Source organism: Pan paniscus, chromosome 12 (assembly GCF_029289425.2).
Source record: "Pan paniscus chromosome 12, NHGRI_mPanPan1-v2.0_pri, whole genome shotgun sequence".
NCBI classification, from domain to species: domain Eukaryota; kingdom Metazoa; phylum Chordata; class Mammalia; order Primates; family Hominidae; genus Pan; species Pan paniscus.
The window spans coordinates 56660927-56677091 of NC_073261.2; the positions used below are offsets into that span (position 1 = coordinate 56660927).

General features: G+C 45.7%; 1 protein-coding gene across 4 annotated transcripts in view; it reads right to left on the minus strand.

The window, feature by feature from the left end:
* Positions 1-16165, minus strand: part of ANXA4 (annexin A4) — a 185743-nt gene that overhangs the window by 76571 nt on the left and 93007 nt on the right. Inside the window, exon 1 of one of the 4 annotated variants that reach the window (XM_003830930.5) lies at positions 10885-11145. The exons of the other annotated variants lie outside the window; for them this stretch is intronic. The gene's annotated coding sequence lies outside the window, so the exon portion shown is untranslated. Of the gene's footprint in view, positions 1-10884; positions 11146-16165 lie in introns of those variants that run through there. 4 annotated transcript variants of the gene reach the window in all.

The window sequence follows — 16165 nt, forward strand, 5'->3', positions numbered from 1 at the left end:
GACAGCGTCCCCCTAAGAAATTAAAAGAGCTCTCAAGTGACTTAGGCTTTGAATAATAATGGGATTTCAATAGGGAAAGAATTTTCCAAGCAGAGAAAACAGTAAAAACAAAGCTCCTGCTATGATTATGAACATTAAGACTTATTTGGAAAAGACTAGTTAGCTTGGAGTTGAGTGGGAGTTTAAGGACACCATGAAGGGAGCAAGAGCTACAAAAGTAATTTTCAAAACTGGATCATTTTTGTGGCAGGCCAGGCCTAGAGGGTGGACTCAATTTTGTAGGCCATGGGAAATTGTCCATTCATTCTGCACACTTCTAGCAAGGGCCGAGTATGTGCTCAGCAGCACTGTGCTAGCCAGAGGGGGCTGCATCGTCCCTGCCCTCAGTGGAGCTCAAAGCTGAAGAGAGGAGGCAGGTATGTGATCAGATATAATAAGGTGTGAACATTCCCATTCCCATGCTGGGGAAATCACAGAAAGTGTCAGGAGTGTGTAGGAGAGGCCCCTGACCCAGATTATGTCAATCAGGGAAGGAGACCATGTCGAAGATGAATATTGGAGGTCTGGACAGGGTAAGCAGGGAAGCAAGGAGTCATGTTTCTCCAAGGCTAAATCTCTGCCTTGATTTCCTTCCTGGTACCCAGCACTTTCATTTTATCTGAAAACATTTATTACATAACTTTGCCAGGCACTGGAACAGACGCAAAGGGAAGTAGGGATTTATATTCCAGGCCAGCAGTTCCTTACATGGGATCCTTGGACCCTCTAGGACCTGTCCCTCAATACTCATCTGCCCTGTCTCCCATACACCTACAGAATGGACTTAGTTTCTAAGGAACCTCCGTCTCCACCTCTGGGACTTGCCTGCTGTAACAGACATGCCATTCCTTCAGTGTGCTTTGGCTTAGCTTTCTCATCTCCACAACTGTGCATAAGCCCTTCTTCTCCAGCCCCGGCTCAATATAAACCTTCCTCCTCCAGGAAGCCTTCTGTCACCACTAATGATAGAGTTAGGTGCACCTCTTCTGTTACTCCATGGCAGTCTGCACATATATATCAAATTATTATACTGATCATACAGTCCTATGATTTTTGAATTATTGATTTACTTATCTCCCTGAGTCAGTGTGTTTCATTCTTGAATCTCTAGTGCCCGCCACTTACATATATAATAAATAAATGCACCTTTGCCCATTTGGCAGAGGCCACTGACCTCCTGCCTACCTCTCGAAGACCCTACGCCAAGGTTCTGAGCTGCCTCCCCTGCCTTTAGATGCTGCCCTAAGTCTTGATCCCACAAGGATGGGCCACCAGAGTCATGATGCAGCACATGGTCCTGATTCAGCCTCTGCTCTCCACTCCTCACCTGGATCCCCTGGATACTCAGAATGACCTAAATCAATATCAAGTTCATCTTGGACAAGTGGTTTGGACTTAGGCTCTCCTCCTTCCCCTCTGAAAGAATTCAGCCCCATAGCTTAATCTCCCAGCCCTGTCTTTTTCTGCTGATTTCCCCACTTTGTATTTTTTTTTTTTTTTTGAGACAGGGTCTCACTCTGTCATCCAGGTTGGAGTTCAGTGGCATGATCTTGGCTCACTGCAACCTCTACCTCCAAGGCCCAAGCGATTCTCCCACCTCAGCCTCTCCAGTAGCTGGGACTACAGGAGTGTGCCACCATGCCTGGCCAATTGTTTTATATCTTTGGTAGAGAAAGGGTTTCGCCCAGGCTGGTCTCGAACCCCTGAGCTCAGGCAATCCACCTGTCTTAGCCTGGGATTACAAGCATGAGCCACTGCGCCTGGCCTGATTCCCCCACTTTTAACCTATTATACAGAGTGGTAAAGCATAGGATATAGAGTCATACTGACAAGTTCAAATCCTGGCTGTGCCGCTCATCAGTGTGCAATTTTGAGCAAATTACTCAACCCCTTTGTGCCTCAGTTTCCTCATCTTACATTGGCAATGATAATACTAGTACCCACCTAATATGGGTGAAAATTTAATAAAATATCATACCAGATGTCTGGCACAGGGTCAGGATCATAGAAGACACTTGGTGAACATTAGCTATCAACATCTCCAGCAGAGAGAGGCAGGTCCCTCACAGACTAAGACATAGTCTGGCTGAAGACAGGGGTCCAGGCTCCAAAGCCAAGGTCAGGCCCCTCAGTGCCCATGGCCATTGATATCACTGGGAGACATTTCTCTGACCAAGGCCCCTGCCGTAGCAGGTCTACCTAGTCTACAGGCCCTGATTTATCCCATCTATCTCCTCTCTCTGCTTCTGCAGCTAAAGACACACTGGAACCAATCAGACCATTTAAAAACAGAGCTAGGTCAGGCACCATGGCTCATGCTTGTCATCCCAGCACTTTGGGAGGCTGAAGCAGGCAGATGGCTTGACTCCAGGAGTTTGAAACCAGCCTGGGAAACGTGGTAAAACTCTGTCTCTACAAAAAATACAAAAAATTAGCTGGGTGTGGCAGCGCGTGCCTATAGTTCCAGCCACCTGGGAGGCTAAGGTGGAAGGGTCACCTGCGCCCAGGAGTTTGAGGCTGCAGTGTGCCATGGTTGTGCCACTGCACTCCAGCCAGGGTGACAGAGTGAGACCCTGTCTTAGAAAAACAAAAACAAAACAAAACCAAAAGCAGAACTTTCTCCACCATCCAACTAGAGGCACTTTACATTCTTTTTGGAACCAGCTACCCAAGTGAAACACACGGCAAGAATGAGCGGTGGCTGCTTCAACTCATTGGAAACTGAAGGATACTTGCATGCTAGTCCTTTGTACACATATAAGGAAGTATATGATTGAATGTTAATTTTAAGGTTGGAAAATCTGATAATTATACATTCTTCATTTCTATTTAATTCTCCTTCTTCACAAACAATGTTCAATGGGCAGGTGATATCTGTAACACTATTTTTTTTAAATTAATTGGTAATACATAAACATAACAAATTCAAAATAGTACAAATAAGTACATAACAACAAGTCTGTAAGACTTTCCTTCCCCCTCCCCAGGCAACCACTCGTATAATTTTCCTGTGTATCCTCCTAGAAGTATTTAATGCAGTAATAAGCATATGAGAATATAGACAGCCTCCATCTTTTTTTTTTTTTTTTTTGAGATAGAGTCTCGCTCTGTCACCCAGGCTGGAGTGTAGTGGCATGATCTCGGCTCACTGCAACCTCCATCCTGTGTTCAAGCAATTCTTCTGCCTCAGCCTCCCTAGAAGCTGGGATTACGTGCGTGCACTACCACACCTAGCTATTTTTTATTTTTATTTTTAGTAGAGACAGGGTTTTACCATGTTGGCTAGGCTGGTCTCAAACTTCTGACCTCAAGTGATCCGCCTGCCTCAGCCTCCCAAAGTGCTGAGATTACAGGTGTGAGAGCCTCCATCATTTTTATACACCAAAATGGTAGCATACCACACACAGCTGTACTTTACTTTTTAAAAAATATCTTCACTATCATTCTATATCAGTTCCTATCAACCTGCACCATTTTTTAACAGCTACATAGTATTACACTGCATAGATGTTCCATAATTTAACCAGATCTTTACTGATATTTAGGTTGTTTCTACTATTTTGCTACTACAAACAAGGCTGCAATGTGTATGTCTGCTGGGGCTCAGAAACTGATATCAAAATATGGTGCTTTGACATGCTGAACCAAAGACATCCCCCCTCCTACCTCCTGTCTCTCAATCCTCTGTCTCTCCCAAAGTTGTTCTCTGAAGTTCCCTTATCTGACTAAAGTCTGGACCTACCAAAAAAGGAAACCATTATCCCTAGTCCCTTCCCTGAGTTTTCATTAGCTGAATTCATATTGCAGTAGGAAAGACAAAAGTCTGTCAACACACCTGGATGGACTTTTGTCACAAACCATTGTCTGTTCTGTGGGCCCAAGAGGCTCTGTCCCAGACCATTGTATGTTCTTCGAGCCAATTGAATTCCCCCAAACATCAGATGCTACCTCCCTAAAACACCCACACTTCCCCAACTCTCTTTCCTCTAAAAAGCAGGGTGTAGGCCAGGCACAGTGGTGCACGCATGTAATCCCAGTACTTGGGGAGGCTGAGGCAGGTGGATCACTTGAGCCCAGGAGTTGGAAACCAGCCTGGGCAACATGGCAAAACTTCGTCTCTACAAAAAATACAGAAAATTAGCCAGGTGTGGTGGCATGCACCTATAGTCCCAGCTACCCAGGAGGCTGAGATGGGAGGATCCCCTGAGCTTGGGAGGTCGAGGGTGCAGTGAGCCACGATCATGCCACTACACTCCAGCCTTGTGCAACAGAGTGAGACCCTGTATTAAAAAAAAAAAAAAGAAGTAGGGTATACAAGCATCTGCACCCCACTGGAATATTAAGTAAATTCACTCTGTGATTTTCCTTCATGTATAATATGAGGGAAAATGAATATTCCCCCAAAAAATATGTATTAATATAAAATTAATGTGAAATTAATATGTAAAATTAATAATGTAAATCAACATAATTTATGTAATATAATTTATAAAAGATAGTTATAATTTTATAATTAATATATTAATATAATGTAAAATTAATGAAAAATAATGCAAAATTAATATTCCCCCATAATATATGTATTTTCCGCATGTGCGCCTTTTCTCTCATTTTTTTTTCTTTCTTTTTTTGAGACGGAAGGAATCTCACTCTGTCGCCCAGGCTGGAGTGCAGTGGCGTGATCTTGGCTCACTGCAGGCTCTGCCTCCCGGGTTCACACCATTCTCCTGCCTCAGCCTTCCGAGTAGCTGGGCCTACGGGCACCCGCCACCATGCCCGGCTAATTTTTTTTGTATTTTTTTAGTAGAGACGGGGTTTCACCATGTTAGCCAGGATGGTCTCGATCTGCTGACCTCGTGATCCACCCGCCTCAGCCTCCCAAAGTGCTGTGATTACAGGCATGAACCACCGCGCCTGGCTTGCCTTTTCTCTAATTATCTCCTTTTGTGAGTTGATTTTTCAGCAAACCTTCAGAGGGCAAAGGGGATCCTTTCTCTTGTCCCCCACAGCAATTTTATACAATATTTTAAAATAATTTCGGGCCAGTGGTTCATGCCTGTAATCCCAGCACTTCGGGAGACCAAGGCAGGAGGATCACCCAGGAGTTTGAGACCAGCCTAGGCAACATAGTAAGACCCTATCTATAAAAAATTTTTAAATAATAATAATAATAAGCTGGGCATGCCTGTAGTCCCAGCTACTCTAGAGGCTGAAGTGGAAGGATTGCTTAAACCCAGCAGTTTGTGGGTACGGTGAGCTATGATTACACCAGTGCACTCCAGGCTGGACTACAGAGCAAGACCCCCTTTCTGAAAATTAAAACAGTAACAATTTTGTGTAGTTTTGACTGCAACTCATTACACATTGCTCAACCTGTATCCATGACTGAGTTTAGAAGTGTGTCTATAAACTCCTTGAAATTGTACGAAAATTGTTAAGTGTGTATTTATTTTTATCAAGAAAGGATCCATGGCTTCAGTCAGATTCTTATAAGGGTCTGTGACTCCAAGAAGGGTGAGAACCACTGAGTCAACAGGTGCTTGCACAGCATCAAAAAGTAGCAATAGCAGAAGCTAAAGTTGGGTAAGACTCAGAAAATGTTTTCCGAAGTCCCCTGTAGAGGAGGAGTAAGAGAGAAGATGCTGGGGGCTGATCATGGCAAGGGCTTATAGCTCTAAAGGACCTACTCCAGGGAAGATGGTTCAATCGCATATAAATCAGGAGAACTTGTTCCCAGTAATCACAGGGCCCCTTTATATTAGATTCTGTTAATGATTTAATACGCTACCTCTCTGGGGTGGGAGGGAGGTGAGTGCCTAAACCCAGAGGAATGAATTCACAGTGACTGGGCCTGGAGGTCTCTTGATGACTTGACAAAATGAGGTAGAGGTGGACATGGGGGGGCTTCCTGCTCTGTTACATGTCAGGCTGCTTGTTCTGTGTGTTTATTCTAGGCCTCAAGGGTTAGTTATTGCGTGGGGAGGAGGAGGAAAATGGAAGGATTTTTCGTTTTTGTTTTTTGAGACAGAGTCTTGCTGTCACTCAGGCTGGAGTGTAGTAGTGCAATTTTGGCTCACTGCAACCTTTGCCTCCTGGGCTCCAGTGATCCTCCCACTTCAGCCTCCCATATAGCTGGGACTACAGGAGTGTACCACCACACCTGGCTAATTTTTATAGTTTTTTTTTCATTTGTTTGTTTGTTTTTGGTAGAGACAGAATTCACCATGTTGACCAGGCTGTAGAAGGTCTTTTCTATAGTAATTTACAGTCTGACACTTAGCTGCAATATAATATTCACTCTGTTTTTTTCACGTCAAGCAGTGTGGACCAAGAAGCATTATGGCAATTTACTGACATCAAACAACTTGAATCTTTAAAAAGAATTCTTCAAAGGTGGTGGTTCAGGTTCCCATAGCAAAAGCTCTCAGTCCAGTTCAAACAAAACCAAACACTAATAAATTACTCCCGATAAAACCAACAACAAGCCTTAGATAGAAATCCTAAATTCCTCAGGGAATTAATGTAGTAATCTATTCAGTTTCAATTAAGTTAAACAACAAACAAACAAAAAAACCTTTAGTTGGAGCTCTACATTGTTCTAGAGGTGTTAGCACTGTAAGACTATGTGGTGAGTTTGCAGGGAAAAAAAAAAACCTGTTAATCAAATCACAAGGGAGATGTGATTGGTATAATAAAGAACTATCCTTGGCCGGGTGCAGTGGCTCACATCTGTAATCCCAGCACTTTGGGAGGCCGAGGCGGGCGGATCATGAGGTCAGGGGTTTGAGACCACCCTGGCAAACATGGTGAAACCCCGTCTCCACTAAAAATACAAAAATTAGCCTGGCATGGTGGCGTGTGCCTGTAATCCCAGCTACTTGGGAGGCTGAGGCAGGAGAATCACTTGAACCTGGGAGGCAGAGGTTGCAGTGAGCCAAGATCGCATGACTGCACTCCAGCCTGGGTGACAGAGCAAGATTCTGCCTCAAAAACAAACAAACAAACAAAAGAACTATCCTTGAGAAGGAAGGTTTTAGCATTTACCACATTACCTAGAGTTTATACATAATGACCAAAACCTAAGTTTCCTTGGGAAGGTGATATGTTTTTATTAATGCTTTATTCAATTTATGAAGTATGCACATATTCATATAAGTGTTTCTAAAGCATAGTTTCTCAGCCGGGCGTGGTGGCTCACACCTGTAATCCCAGAACTTTGGGAGGCTGATGCAAGCAGATCATCTGAGGTCAGGAGTTCGAGACCAGCCTGGCCAATATGGTGAAACCCCACCTCTACTAAAAATACAAAAATTAGCTGGGTGTGGTAGCATGCACCTGTAGACCCAGCTACTCAGGAGGCTGAGGCAGGAGAATCGCTTGAACCTGGGAGGCAAAGGTTGCAGTGAGCTGAGATGGCACCATTGCACTCCAGCCTGGGTGACAGAGAAAGACTCTGTCTCAAAAAAAAAAAAAAAAAAAAAAAAAAAAAGCATAGTTTCTCAAAGTGAGGCCTGAATCACAATCATCCAAGGTGCTGCTTAAATAAGCAGAATCTGCATATTGTACAAGCTTCCTGGGTGATTCTGATGCACCCTGAAGTTTGGGAACTATAGATTTAGAAGTTAACTGAGCTTAACCTGCTAACCCTTCCCAGCTCCATCAGAAAAGGGCTGTGAACCTCTGCCTAAACTTGTAATGACAGAGCTCTCGCCAACATCAAGGCCACCCAGCCTATGGGTTTTAAAAGCTACTTCCTCAAATTCAACCAGAGCCCACCACCCAGCTCTGCCAAACACCTCAAAGAGGAAGTTTATTCCCTTATCCACATGTCAAACCCCTCTGGCATTTAGGGCTGTTGGCTAGCATGCACCCCTCACACTCACTGCAAACTTATTTTTTTTTCTTTTTATTTAGAGACAGGATCTCACTCTGTCACCTAGGCTGGAGTGCAGTGGCACAATCATAGCTCACTGCAGTCTCAAACTCCTGGGCTCAAGGTATCCTCCTGCCTCAGGCTCCCAAGTAGCTGGGACAACAGCGGTGTGCTCCCTTTCCAGTTGAAACAGTTCTTGTTCATTCAACCCCATTTCATATCAGCTTGACAAGAAGAAAATAAGAAAAAGAAAAACACTTGTTCAAGATTTAGTTAACAATCTACGAAGCCACAAATCCAAATTACTATGAACCAAGCACTGATGGAGTTATGGTAGAGCGGAGAGGGTAAGAGAACAGGCTTTTGTATCCTGGCAGCTGGATTTAAGCTTTCGTTCACAAATGGTCTGAACTTGACCAAGGATTATGATATGGAACCTTGGGATCCTCAGCTGTAAACCAACGTTAATAACCCCATTGCAGGTTGAAGTGAAGATTAGATAAGACAGCCTAGGATGAGTGTTACTCAAAGTTGCTCCAGGGAGGACACTGCAGTGTCTATCAAACTGCCTCCATAAGTAGCCCTAATTGCAGTGAAAACAAACCCTCAAGGGCTAGGTTTGGACCAAATTGCAGCCCAAATCCCAAGCAAAATGTTTTTGAGGTTTCTTGTTTTAGATTTAAAAGGTATACAATTTTTGGATTCTACTTCAAAATATATCTGTGATTGTTTTAGTATAAAAAGTGTTTTTTAATTTCAAATATTTGTGTAAAAATGACACTCAAAGAAAATCTCCTCCTCTTGTTTTTGTTTGTTTGTTTGTTTGTTTTTCAGACAGCGTCTCACTCTATTACCCAGGCTGCAGTGCAAAGGTGTGATCATAACTCACTGCAGCCTTGAACTCCTGGGCTTAAGCAAAACTCCCTCCCAGTCTCCCAAGTAGCTGGGACTACAGGTGGCTGTCACCATGCCCAGGTAATTTTTAAAATTTTTGTAGAGACGGGGTCTTGCTATGTTGCCCAGGCTTCCCCACCCCTTGTTTATTCTGGAACTTCAGGTACTCCCTGGCACACTGCCCACAATCCCCAGTGCCTGCCACTCATCTTTATCTCCCTTGGAGAAAAGCAGGCTTAGTCTACAAGCAGATAATAAATGAGCTCAGGAAAACAAATGAGTGGCTGGACATAAACAAAGAAACATGCCACTGGACATGAGCCTGGGGATGACCAGGAGGCTCACCCTTTAAACACCAAGGCCTGGAGTGGTACATGGCTTGACTGTGCGGGTTACTCTCTAAATTGCTTGCAGAGAAACATTATCCCTAACCAAATGCAAGAACATCTAGGAGGGAAATTCACAGAAGCCCTTGATCCAGTAGTTGTGTGTCTGTGCCTGTCTATGTGTGGGTGGGGGCAGGGGTGTACTTGTGTCTATATCTTCAATCAACAGAAATCTCACATGAGCTGAATGAGGATGGCCTTGGCCTGATAGGGCTCTGGAGAGTCAGCAGCTCTTGGGTCATGGGGTTATCCGTTTTCTTATCCCTGTCCACTTCCTCTCCTACTTGCTCTTCCACCTGTGTCTGAGAATTCCCTGGCAACTAAAAACCTAGGGTTTGGCCGCTGGGCACGGTGGCTCATGCCTGTAATCCCAGCACTTTGGGAGGCTAAGGCAGGTGGATCACCTGAGGTCAGGAGTTCAAGACCAGCCTGACCAACATGTTAAAACCCCATCTCTACTAAAAATACAAAAATTAGCCAGGCGTGTTGGCACACGCCTGTAGTCCCAGCTACTCGGGAGGCTGAGGCAGGAGAATCTCTTGAACCCAGAAGGCGGAGGTTGCAGTGAGCAGAGATCATATCACTGCACTCCAGCCTGGGCAACAGAGCAAGACTCCATCTCAAAAAAAAAAAAAATCTAGGGTTTGGTTATCAATAGAGTTACCAGTTACCTCCTGAATAGCTGAGACTATAGGCACGTGGTGGCATGCGCCTGTAGTCTCAGCTACTCAGGAGGTTGAGGTGGGTGAAACACCTGAGCCTGGGAGGCAGAGTGAACTGTATCCAGCCACTGCACTCCAGCCTGGGCTACAGGAGTGAGACCTCGTCTCAAAACAAAACAAAACAAAAAATTAAAGGGCAAACAGTAGGGAATGGAAGGGGGTGGTGGGGTGTCATGGAGTGGTGAGCAGGAGAATGGATAACTTGGAGAGGGACACCTTATCTATCCTTCCCACTGTCAGCAGGAGAGAGCAGATGCCCAGTTCCATGTAAAGCACGAGTTATGCAGGACCCACTCTGCTCTGTCAGCTCAGAAGACTTGCATTGCCCCGGGGGGCACTTCTGCCGGTAAATTGTTGAGAAGCCTTCCTCCTTGGCACCAAAGTCTCCAGCTGGTCAAAGTCATGACAAAATGCTGAGACTGCGCCACCAGCCAACTCAAGTCATGGACCCTATAATAATCAGACTCCGATGTGCCGGGCACTGTGCCGAGGGCATTAGACACATGAGAAGGTAAGAAAGTGGTAAGGATCTAGGAGAAAGGAGTAAGTTTCTTAAATGGAGTAAAGAATTAAAAAGTAAACTGTAAGAGGTGTTAGGCGGAGTTAGCTACAGGCAAGATTATCTCGGTCCTTTCTTTTTGATGCAAAGCCCAGCACATGGACTGAATAAATAACTGCCGTGGTCTCTGACCCGCGTCCTGAGCTGTGTAAGCGGCCCTGGATGCTGGATGTCCTGGATGGTGCCAGCGGTTAAGCACCGCGCTCGCCTCCCTCTCGCCCACCCGGAGCAAGTCCAGGGCCCGCTGGCCCCCTCCACCCTGTGGCCGCCCGGGCTTGCCCGCAAGCCGGCGGCGAGCACCCACTCTGGGGTGCAGCGCGGAGCCGGGCATCCCCGCGAGACGCTCCCGGGCCACGCTCCCCGTTCCCTGAGCCCAGGACCCCCGGCCCGGAGCCCCTTTACCCCTCGTACCGAGGCCGGGCTGCGCTCCTCCTCTGCGGCTGCGGAGGTCACACCCTACTCAGGGCCAGACAGCGGGTCTTATCCGGGACGGATCCGCCCCACTGTGGGGTGGAGACTGAGCCCAAGTTCCTGGTTGTTCCTCTGCCCACGAGACCGGAAAATCCCTCTCTAGGCGAAGCGCACCTGGGGCCCCGGGCCGGGACGGCCGCGCCAGGAGCTCTCGGAGAGGCAGGCCTCGACCCCCGGCGGGTCCGCCCTCCACACGTGCCTGCTCCCCAGGCCCGCCCGGTCCCCCGGCCTCGCCCCCTGCCCGGATTGGACAGTGTCCCCAGTATCGCCAGCCCCGCTCCTGGCCACGCAGGGCGGGAGCAGTTGGATTCTTGGGGTCCCGTTTCCTGGGCGCTCCACACCCTCGGAGGGCCGAGCCCGGGCCACCTCGCCAGTTCCTCCCTGCGCCTGCCGCGCCCAGCTCCGCGCCAAGCCGGAGTCCCGCGGCAAATCCGCGCTTCCCCCCACCTCGGGAAACCGTTTGTCTCCCAACGGCAGGTCGTGCCGAGCCCGTGGCCGGAAAAGTAGAAAGTGAAATCTGAAGGGTACATTTCATTCCCCTCTTTCACATGAAAACACACATTCCCAAAAGTTTCCAGCACTTCCCTCTTCCCTGTGCGCCCAGCAGGCCGGGAAAGCTTTGGAGTAGGAGTTAGGAGCAGCCCCGGATCTTTGTACTCCTGTGAGTGACTAAAGTTTAGACACTGTCCGTAGCTCCCAGGTTCGGCTTGGCGCGGCGCTCATCCCTTGTAATAGTTTTGTGTTTTCATATCTGCTTCCCCTGCTGGACGCAGCCTCTTGAAGACACCAACTAGGGCTAGGTCGTCTTTGCACCCATGCCCAGCACCGATTTCGCCACGTAGTGAATGCTTGCAGAATGAATCCGTTGAGTCTATATGCAAATTCAGTTTTTTTAAAAAACAGAGAATAGCCCGTTTGGGGAGTGTTTTCCATCCGACACATCAAAATCTAAGTGGTTAATGGCACCCTTAAAGCTGGAGAGGTAACATTAAATTATTTCATTAAGATGTAATTTTAAAAGGTGGTTTAATATGGTTTAGAGCACGGGTTTTAGGATCAGACTGATTTGGATACTAAAACTGGTTCTGCCTCTTTTATCTGCATATGATAACTTAAAAAATTAAGGCTGGGCACAGTGGCTCATGCCTGTAATCCCAGCACTTTGGGAGGCCAGGGCAAGTGGATCACTTTAGCCCAGGAGTTCGAGATAAGCCTGGCCAATGTGGTGAAATCCCATCTCAAAAAAAAAAAAAAAAAAATATATATATATATATATATATATATATATATATATATATATATATAGCCGGGTGTGGTGGCATGCGCCTGTAGTCCCAGCTATTCAGTCGGATGAGGTGGGATAAACACCCAAGCCCGGGAGGCAGAGGCTCAGTAAGCTGAGATTGCGCCACTGCACGCCAGCCTGGGCGACAGAGTGAGACATTGTCTAAAAAAAAAAAAAGAAAAGAAAAAAAAAGAGGAAGAAAGAAAAGAAAAAGAAAGAAAAAAAGAAAAGAAAACAAAAAATAAATAAATAATTAGCCGGGTGCATAGCCACGCCTGTAGTCCCAGCTACTAGCCAGGCTGAAGCGGGAGGATCACTCTAAACCCAGGAGTTCAATGTTGCTGTGAGCTATGACTGCACCACTGCACTCCAGCCTGGGCGACAGGGTGAGACCTTGTCTCAAAACAAAAACAAAAACAAAAACAAAAACAAAACAAAACAAAAAATTAAAGGGCAAACAGTAGGAAAAAAAATGAAATACAGATAATTCATTTCTTAAGCAAGATTAGAGAGACACTGCATCCCTTACAAGCAACAATTAGGCCGGGTGAGGTGGCTCAGACTGTAATCCCAACACTTTGGGAGGCCCAGGTGGTTGCTTGAGGCTAGGAGTTTGGGAGATTATCCTGGGCTACATGGCGAAAACCTGTCCCTAAAAAAGAAAAAGAAAGAAAAAATTAAGCTACATGAAAAAAATAAAGTTTAGGAATGAAGTAGATGCGTTGGCACCCCGCGTAAATAACCTTTACTAGGTGGGTGCATCCAGCCCCAGGTCACTGCCCCTTCATTGCCCCCATCTGCTGACATCTGCACTCAGACCAGACTGAGGAAGCCATGGCCAGAGGCTAACTTTTTTAGCTTATAAAAGGCCAGGAGTAAATCTGTGGTACCCTTCATATGCCAGAGTTCCCATGGGATCAGACTGAGGATAAACTTCATCAGAAACCATATCTTTGCTCAGTTTCTCCCTCTGGCCTATCCTATTTCCCTCACTTACTCGGAGGCTTCCCTCGAGAATACCCTCACTACAGCACTTGCACAAGAATCCTAGGGTCAGGCTCTGTTTCCAGGAAACCTGATCTAAGAGTATTTAAAAAATTAATATAATTGTTGAAATTCCACTCCAAGGAGCCTTTAAATTAAAGATAGGGCTGGGTGCTGTGGCTCACGCCTGTAACACCAGCACGTTGGAAGGCCACGGTGGGAGGATGGCTTGAGGTCAGGAGTTCGAGATCAGCCTGGGCAACATAATGAGACTCTCTCTCCCACCCACCATGTCTCTTTAAAAAAAAAAAAAAAATTAGCCAAGCCTAGTGACGCACGCCTCTAGTCCCAGCTACTGGGGAGGCTGAGGCAGGAAAATCACTTGAGCCCAGGGGTTTGAAGCTGCAGTGAGCTATGCCTCTGCACTCCAGCCTGGGTGACAGAGTGAGACTCTGTCCCCACCCCACCCCCCTAAAAAAACCACTTTTTTAAATAAAAAAAAATTAAAAATCTCACAAGGACAAGGGAACAAGAGAGGAAAAATAATAAGAGTTTGGAACCTGGAAAGCACATGGACAGGTGATAACTGACTTAACAGACCTCAGAAAGCCGACTTCCAAACCAGGAGTAGGGAAAACCGAGAAGCAACATGACAGTAGGATTTCTCGGGATAGGAGAGTTTGCTGCACTGGATGTGTCTGAAAGTGGGTGTGTAGGTGAGACTAAACCCAGGACGATTTCTTGTAAGTCTGTACAAGAAGCAGTCAGCATCCCCAACACTGCACAGCGGCCACTGTCCCTCTTCCACGGGGATGGATGATTGGAAGCATGTTCTCTGAAGAATCATGCAGTGGCTCTCTGGAATGGGGACACCAGATGTAGTCGAGGTGTTCTGGTTATCTAAGGCTGCCTAAAAAACCACCCCAACACTTGAAGGTTACATAAAACAGTGACCATTATATCTCATGATTTTGTGGGTCTGAATTTGAACTGAGCAATTCTTCTGTTCCACCTGGCATCAAGAAAGGTCACTTGGTGTTATCCAGCTGGCAGATGGGCCAGTCTGGAGAACTCACATATTGGGTACCATGATAAGAAGAGCTGGAAGGTTGGCCTCAACTGGCACGGTAAACTAGAGCATCTACACATGCCCCTTCACATGGCAGGCTCAGGGTCAGATTTCCTTCATGGAGGCTCAGGGTTTCCAGAAAGGATACTCCAAGACATCCAGGCAGAAGTTACAAGCCTTCCTATGCACGCTTGGAAGCTGTTGAACATTATTTCTGTTGCATTCTATAAATCATGCCAGTCACTAGGGCCAGTCTAGATTTAAGGCAAGGGGATTAGGCTCCATCCCTGAGTGGGGAGGGGTGGGAGGGTGCAAAGAATTTGCAGCCATCTTTCATCAAGGCCATGAGATTAACACAAGACTAGGGCTACTGTACTGAAATTGAAGAGCCATATGAAACTTAAGATGATGTCTACTGAGCTGCTTGGTATTCTTCCCGCTTGGCTCCTAGAACTCTGGCAGCCAAGTTCAAACTCACCGGGATGGAGAGTTTGGAATACTTTCCTCTGGGGAATCTAAGAGGAAAGACCTGAAGAGATGTAATCATTTATGCAATGAAACTGGAGCAACCTGTTGGTAAACTCACCCTTGTCAAGCCCCACCCACTTACACACGCACTCAGGGCTTCCAGGCAGCTTTGTAGACCTCACTCTTAGAGTTGCGAGATAAAATACAGGACACTTAGTTAGATTTGATTTTCAGTTAAACACCAAGTAATGTTTTACTAAAATATAAAATACTTATGTACTATAAGTATGTCCAAATATTGCATGAGACATACTTATACTAAAAATTATTCATTGTTTATCTAAAATTCAAATTTAACCAGATGTCCTGTCTTTTTTTTCTTTCTTTTTGTTGCTAAATCTGGCACACTTAAGTAAGAGCAGGCAGCTGAAGGTCATCACAATGGAGGGGAAGGATCTGACATTAAAAACAGAACCCAAAACATGCTAACAGGAAAAAAGAGAAAAGGAAGAAAAAGAGTATAGGGGGAGAAGAAAACTGAGAAATCTATTATTGATCTTCTCTGAGAAAGATCAAATAAAACAGAAAAGCTGGGTGCGATGACATGAGCCTGTAGTCCCTGCTGCTTGGTAGGCTGAGGCAGGAGGACAACTTGAGCCCAGGAGTTTGAGGCTATGACCACACCTGTGAACAGCCACTGCACTCTAGCCTGGGTGACATAGCGAGACACTATCTCAATAAGTAAATAAATAAATACCCTAAAAAAGGAACACTCATAGAACCAAACACAGCTCTTTTAAATTAAAAATCTGATAGCAAAAATAAAAAACTGAGTAGAATGTTAAGAAGATAAAGTTAGAAAATATCCTAGAATGCATAGACAGAAAGCAAAGAGAAGAGAAAGAAACAAGAAAGGATAAGAAGGTTAGAAAGCCAGCCTTGGACATCTGGGAAACAGGGGAAGAAATGAATTAAATAATTCAATTATATATTTTGAGAACTAAAGAGCATGAATTTCCACATTGAAAGTGCTCACTGAGCACAGTGCAATGGACAAAACCAGAACCACACCAAGGCACATTGTGATAAAACTTTAGAAGACTGAGGACATAGGGAAGATCTTACAAGTACCCAGGAGGAAATAAGGTTTCACATAAAGGATCCAGAATCGGAATGGCATCTGATTTCTCAGTAGCAACACATGAAACTGAAAGACAATGGAATAATGTCTTTAAAATGCTGAGAGTAGGCTGGGTGCAGTGGCTCACACCTGTAATCCCAGCACTCTGAGAGGCCAAGGTGAGTGGATCACTTGAGGACAGGAGTTCAAGACCAGCCTGGCCAACATGGTGAAATCCCATCTCTACTAAAAAATACAAAAATTAGCCAAGCGTGGTGGTGGTCACCTGTAATCC